Below are 7126 nucleotides of genomic sequence, written 5' to 3'. Positions count from 1 at the left end.
GCTGTTCCACAAGGAGATTCCATCGAATTTTGCCGCAGCCAGGTGTCTGGAAGGTCTGGAAGGTAAGTCTGGAAGGTCTGATCTCCCTTGGTCTTCCAGGGGATGGATGGTTAGTGTGGAAAGGAGATGGAGATTGCCCAGCCGTTTTGTGATTATCATGGATGGATTGAGTCTTCTGAATTAATTTTTTTCGTTCTATTTTGGGTATTGGAGCTTTTAAAAATGTTTGGTTTCAGGTATTTTTATTCATGTGAAGTGTATATGATTCTCTTGAGATCAGGTGTTAAGCTGATATATTCCTTGTTTTAGTTTCTGAACTCTACAGATAAATGGGGACTTTGCTGGTGTAGTCTTTTTATAGGTTTTATAAACCGCTTGAGCCTGTATCAGTCATTTTAGTGTCTGACATAACGTTTGGAACTCTCAGTGCTTTGTTGGTTTGTAGATGATGGCTTCAATTCTTTTTCTGGTCCGTTTCCTTCTTCCCTTCCCCCCACTTTAAAAATCCTCCTGTAACTTGGCTAACAAAAAACCAAGTCTGATTCAAAACCTCCCAGAGTGTTTCTCTTAAACACATCATCTGGTGCCAAATGAAGATTCTTAGGAGTGCTTATTAATTATGAAGGGCACAGTTGTGGTACTGTCACTGATGATAAAAATAATGGATTTTTGGCCTACAGTTTTGTCCTATTTCACCAGTGTTTTACTGTTGACTGCCCCTCTATGCTGCTTCCAAAAGTGATAGTGTGTGATAAGATGTTTACTTTCATTTCTAAAGTTTGTTTTTTTTAGGTGAGTCCTGTTCTTCCTTTTTCTTTCAGCAGAAATGAAATTCCAGGTAAGTATAAGTATTCAAATATTTGATCAGTAATTCACAGTTATCTCCAGTACATTAAATAACTTTCATCAAAAAACATGTTATAGGTAAAAAGCTCTGAAGGACCAGCTATGTATATGATAATTATGTTTCAGGCCTTCTAGGGTATTATATGTAATAACTTGTCTTCTGGTCGTGGTCTTGAAGTCTTTATGGATTCAGCCTCAGTAGTAGCGAACTGCACTGCTACTTGGTTTGGAGTACAAATTAGACTTTAACCCTCCTGGAGGTTGAGTTTTTGGTATTGAAAACCATAGGAATGAAATTATTGAATTTCAACAAAGGATTGAGGGCTTGAGGCTTAAACAAGCCAACATATGTGTGGGAAGCAGTCAGCCTTGAGAGCACCTTCGGACATGCCGCTGCTCGAAGGGACTGTCCCTACTTGTTCCCCTCCTTGTTCCATTCCATGGGAGATAAATCACCAGGGCCCAGAAATCAGAAAGAAAGTAAAATGAGACAAGCAAAGCTGTCTCCCCCCTGCACATGCAGGTTACTTTGGATGATTCTGGGTTTATGGGTTTTCTCCCAGGGAAGTTAACCTTGAGCCGAGACAGTCATTAGATAATGTAAACCACCGTCTGGCAACCTTCCCTTTTCTAGTCTATATAATCTGCACCTGTAGCATAATAAAACTTACCTTGCAACCATCAGTTGTCTTGGTCCTTCGGACCCCATTCGTTGGTGCTACTTCAGTTCCTTACCCCGTCCCTTCTGACCCTGGGCGGTGAAATCCTCTTTCTGAGGCTGGTCCATGGCAAGTGGCGCCCGAACAGGGGCCTGAAGCGTGAAGGCAATTAAAAGGAAAAGAAAGTGCAGGTAAGAGAACCCTTATGCAAAATATGTGTGGCCACGAGTAAAAGTGAAACTAATAGAGGCATAAGGCAACAGTCAGAAGTAAAATAATATGGGGCAAAAGGGCTCAAAGGAGTGTGAATTATTTGCTCAGGTTTTACTTTCCATGCTTATAGCTCGGGGTAATAAAGTTTCTACCTCACAGTTGACTGAATTTTTGCAGCATATCCATGATGTATCTCCCTGGTTTCCTGATGGCGGCTCTGTGACACAGAAATCTGGCAGAAAGTTGGAGAAGATTTAAAAAATTATTATGAGTCTCGAGGGCCTACTCATACTGCTGTTGTTACATTTAGTTTGTGGAATCTGATAAAATATGTTTAGGGTCTTCTCACGATAGTGTTGATATGAATGTAAAGTCAGAAAAACATAAGCCTCTGACAGAAGACAAGACTGTATTATCAGCTACTGTGTCGCCACTTCCTAAACCGAAAGAGCTAATTAATTTAAATATTTCAGATGAAGAGGAACATTTTGACTTAACCGATGAGGCTTTTAAACATAAAAGAGAGTGAAAAAAAGACATAAAAGAGAGAATCATCCTGAGGATGATCTTCTAATGGCTATGATAGATAAGTCGGTGAAAAAGCTGCAAATTAGTAAGGACTGTCTTCCTCAAAAATCTACATCTGTAAAAATGCTCAGTCTCTTGCAACGTGCTGTATAAGCAGCAATAAAACGAGGAGAAGATCCTATTTTCTGTTGTCCTGTCATAGAAAGACCTAATCCTAATAATCCTCAACAGGCTATTAGGGAGCATCAGGCTCTTCCTTTTAAAGTTTTGAAAGATTTAAAATCTGCTTGTGCTCAGTATGGGCCCACTGCTCCTTTTACTACTGCTATGGTTGACACTATTGCAGGAGAAGCTCTTTCCCCCGCTGATTGGAAGTCTATTGCACGAGCTTGTTTAAATGGTGGAGATTATTTAATATGGAAGTTTGATTTTTGTGAACGGGCTGCTGAACAAGCAGAAAAGAATGCTACCCATGATATTCCAGTGGATTATCATATGCTGATTGGGGAAGGACCATATATTTCTTTACAAGATCAATTAACTTATACCTTTGTTGCTTATCCTCAAATAAATCATTTGGCATTACAAGGCTGGAGGAAATTACCTTCTACACACAAAACTGAGGATCTTTCAAAAATGAGACAGGGACCTGATGAACCATATGCTGATTTTGTAGATAGATTGTTACAGGCGGTGGGGAGACTCATTGTGGATGGACTCACTGGTACAATTGTAGTTAAGCAACTTGCTTTTGAAAACGCTAATAATGCATGTCAGGCTGCGATTCGACCTTGGAGAAAACGGGGAACACTGGAGGATTATATTCGCCTTTGTGCAGACGTTGGGCCTGCTTATATACAGGGTGCTGCTGTGGCTGCAGCATTAACTAAAGCGGGGTTTAAAAACAATCAAAAGAGAACAAAGACTAGTTTTCAATGCGGAAAGGCAGGTCATTTTGCTGGAGAATGTGGATCTTTTCATTGTAAACCTGCTCCTTCCTTCCCTACTCAAAAACCTCCAGATGGTCAGAAAATCCCTGGTTTATGCCCTAAATGCAATAGGGGAAAACGTTGGGCACGAGATTGTCGCTCAGTGGCCCACAGGGATGGGACACCACTGTCGGGAAACTCCTCCCGGGGCCTTCCCCGGCCCCAACAAATAATAGGGGCAACGTCTGTGTATCCTCCTCAAACTATCAATCAGACATTAACCAAAAACAAAAACATACAATATCTTCGCTCTCCAGAGCAACAGCAGGAAGCACAGGACTGGACCTCAGTACCTCCGCCCGATATGTATTAGCTCCTGAAATGGGTCCTCAGGCCCTCTCTATGGGCATCTATGGACCTTTACCCAAGGGTTTGACTGGACTATTATTGGGAAGAAGTAGTGTCGCCATGAAGGGTTTAACTATTATGCCAGGACTCATAGACTCTGACTACGAAGGAGAAATAAAAATCATGGCACAAACTATTAAAAATATAATAACGATTTCTCCTGGTGATAAAATTGCACAATTGCTACTTTTGCCCTTTGTACCTCGTGGACAAATTTTACAACATCAAAAGAGAGAAACAAAGGCTTTTGGATCATCTAGTGCTGCCTACTGGATTCAGAAGATAGGGAAAGAACGTCCAGAAATGAAATGAACCATTAATGGAAAGGTTTTTTCAGGTTTGTTAGACACTGGAGCTGATGTCTCTGTTATGACGCAGATGTACTGGCCTAAACATTGGCCCGTTAGTCCTATTATTACAGAACTTCAAGGAATAGGACAGAGTTCTTCTCCTATGCAAAGTAGTCAGTTATTATTATGGCAATATAGTGAGGGCCATTCAGGATACTTCCAGCCTTATGTTTTGCCTGGGCTGCCTTTAAACCTCTTGGGCCAAGATATATTAAAAGAAATGGGAGTATTACTTTATAGTCCAAATTCTCAAGTCTCTAATATGGTGTTGGATCAAGGATTTCTTCCCACAAAAAGGGCTGGGAACAAATCAAAAAGTAACTGTCTATCCTATTGATGTGAAAATAAAAAGTGATAGACAAGGTTTGGGTTTTTCTTAGGGGCCTTGGATTCTCCTCCACTCACTGCTGATCCAATTACTTGGCTGAGTGATGACCCTGTATGGGTGGACCAATGGCCCCTCACAAAGGAGAAATTAGAAGCTGCAGAACAATTAGTACTGGAACAATTAGGGCATTTAGAAATTTCCAATAGTCCTTGGAATACTCCTATTTTTATGATCAAGAAAAAGTCTGGAAAATATAGGTTATTACAGGGTCTAAGAGCTGTTAATAAAACTATGCTAATAATGGGAGCTCTTCAACTAGGCTTACCCTCTCCAACAGCCATACCACACAATTATCATCTTTTAGTTATAGATTTAAAGATTGTTTTTTCACTATTCCTTTGTTTCCTGAAGACAGAAAACATTTTGCTTTTAGCTTGCCTTCCTTAAATTTTAAGGAACCCATGAGGAGATTTCAATGGAAAGTATTGCCTCAGGGCATGGCAAATAGTCCTACATATGCCAAATATATGTGGCTCAGGCCTTAACTCCTGTGAGAAAAAGGTTTCCAACGTTATATTCATACATTATATGGATGATATACTTTGAGCCACTGATAATATTTCTTGATTAGAGACTGCTTCTCAATTTTTACAACAATCCTTACAATCATTTGGCTTGGTCATTGCCTCAGAAAAAATTCAAAGACAATGTCCATTTTTCTATTTGGGAAAATATATTGATAACTCTACCATTAGGCCTCAAAAACTGCAAATTCGAGTTGATAATTTAAAAACATTAAATGATTTTCAAAAATTACTTGGAGATATTAATTGGCTAAGGCCTTCCTTAGAACTTACTACTGCTCAGTTAGAGCCTTTATTTGATATTCTTAAAGGTGACTCAGATCCTTCTACTTCACGATCTATGACTCCAGAGGATTTCAAGCTTTACAAATAGTTAATAGAGCTATCAGCTCTGCACAATTAACTCGAATACATACTCACCTGCCAATTTCTTTAGTTGTTTGTCCAACACCTCATGTGCCTACTGCCATCTTATGGCAAACTGTTGGAATTATTGAATGGATTCATATGAAAACTACATCCTCTAAAGTTATTAACCCTTATTATGAACTTATTATTAAGTTAATAATGCAAGGTAGAACTAGATGCTTACAACTTATAGGTACAGAACCTTCTCAAATTATTATCCCTTATTCAGTTAGTCAACAAAATTGGCTTTTTCAACATAGTAATGAATGGGGTCTTGTTCTTGCAGGACTTTCAGGTACCTTGGAATGCCATTAGCCTGCTGATAAATTGATCCAATTCAGCAAACTTAACTCTTATATCTTTCCTTCTATAATTAGGCAACAGCCTATGCCTCATGTACCTTTGGTTTTTACAGATGGTTCTTCTTCAGGAGTGGCTACTGTAATCATTGACGACGGAACAGAACGCATTAAACAAACTTCCTTGACTTCAGCTCAACGTGTTGAACTGTATGCTGTCATTATGGCTTTTAAACATTTGCCTTCTATATCTTTTAATTTGTTTTCTGATAGTAAATATCTTATTAGCTTATTATTCCTTCTGGAGACTGCGACCAGAGGATATACTAATGACCCTGAATTATCATCCTCTTTTCGTTTGCTTCAACAGGTTATTCGTTCCCACGATGGTCCTGTTGCAGCTCTGCATATCCGTGCTCATTCTAACTTGTCTGGTCCATTGTCTAAAATGAATGCGACTGCAGATGTTTTAACTCGATCTAAACGTGATCTTTATCCTGTGCATTTTCCTCCCAAAAATAAAGTTAAAGTTACTCTTCCTCCTCAATCTCTTTTCCCTAAAGCAGGACATATCCCAATTTACTGTCCTCCTCCTTTCCCGTTCGTCATGCTGTCAAGAATGGCTAAGGTATTGCATTCATTATCTTCATACTGTTGATACTCATGGTCCATGTCCTGGACACCCTCATATTATGGTAAGTTATGATCAAACTGCTTCACGAGCAGCACAACAATCGCATGCTTTACACCATCAGTCGGCGGCTACATTACGCAAACAATTTTCCCTTCCTCGTGAAGCCGCCCGACAAACTGTTAAGCGATGCCCACAATGCTTACCTCACCTTCCTGTTCCACATTATGGTGTTAATCCTCGTGGATTATTACCTAGTCTTTTATGGCAAATGGATGTTACTCATATCCCGTCTTTTGGGAAATTACAGTTTGTTCATGTCACTATTGATACTTATTCTGGTTTCCTCTGTGCTACAGCACAGACCTGAGAAGCTACTAAACATGTTATCACTCATTTATTACACTGTTTTGCTTTCATGAACCTTCCCAAAATTATTAAAACAGATAATGGGCCCACTTAACACTAGTGTTGCTTTTGCAACATTTTGTAATTCATTACAAATTACCAATATTACAGGCATTCCATGTAACCCTCAAGGACAAGGTATTATACAATGTGCAAATAGATCTTTAAAGCTAACTATTGAAAAAATAAAAATGGGGGAGTTATATAGAACAACACTACATAACCTTATAAATCATGCTCTGTTTATTTTAAATTTTCTCACTGTTGACAGGGGAAAGGTTGGTGGCTGAGCCAAGATTGGCCTTTCAATATCTGGAGGTCCTCGGGAAAGATCCGCTAACCAGCACTTGGCGTGGTCCTGATCCTGTGTTGATTTGGGGACGTGGTCACGTGTGTATATTTCCCAGATCAGCTCCTGGACCTCTCTGGCTTCCTGAGCACTTGCTTAGTCAAGCAAATCGATGGCTCACCACAGCTCACAACTAGTTCAGAAGATGAAGAAGCCCTGCATCTCTCCCGAAAATTTGACAGTGTT

Source organism: Mesoplodon mirus (assembly GCF_964341445.2).
Source record: "Mesoplodon mirus genome assembly, chromosome: 1".
Taxonomy (NCBI): Eukaryota; Metazoa; Chordata; class Mammalia; order Artiodactyla; family Ziphiidae; genus Mesoplodon; species Mesoplodon mirus.
This window is presented reverse-complemented; position numbering follows the sequence as displayed.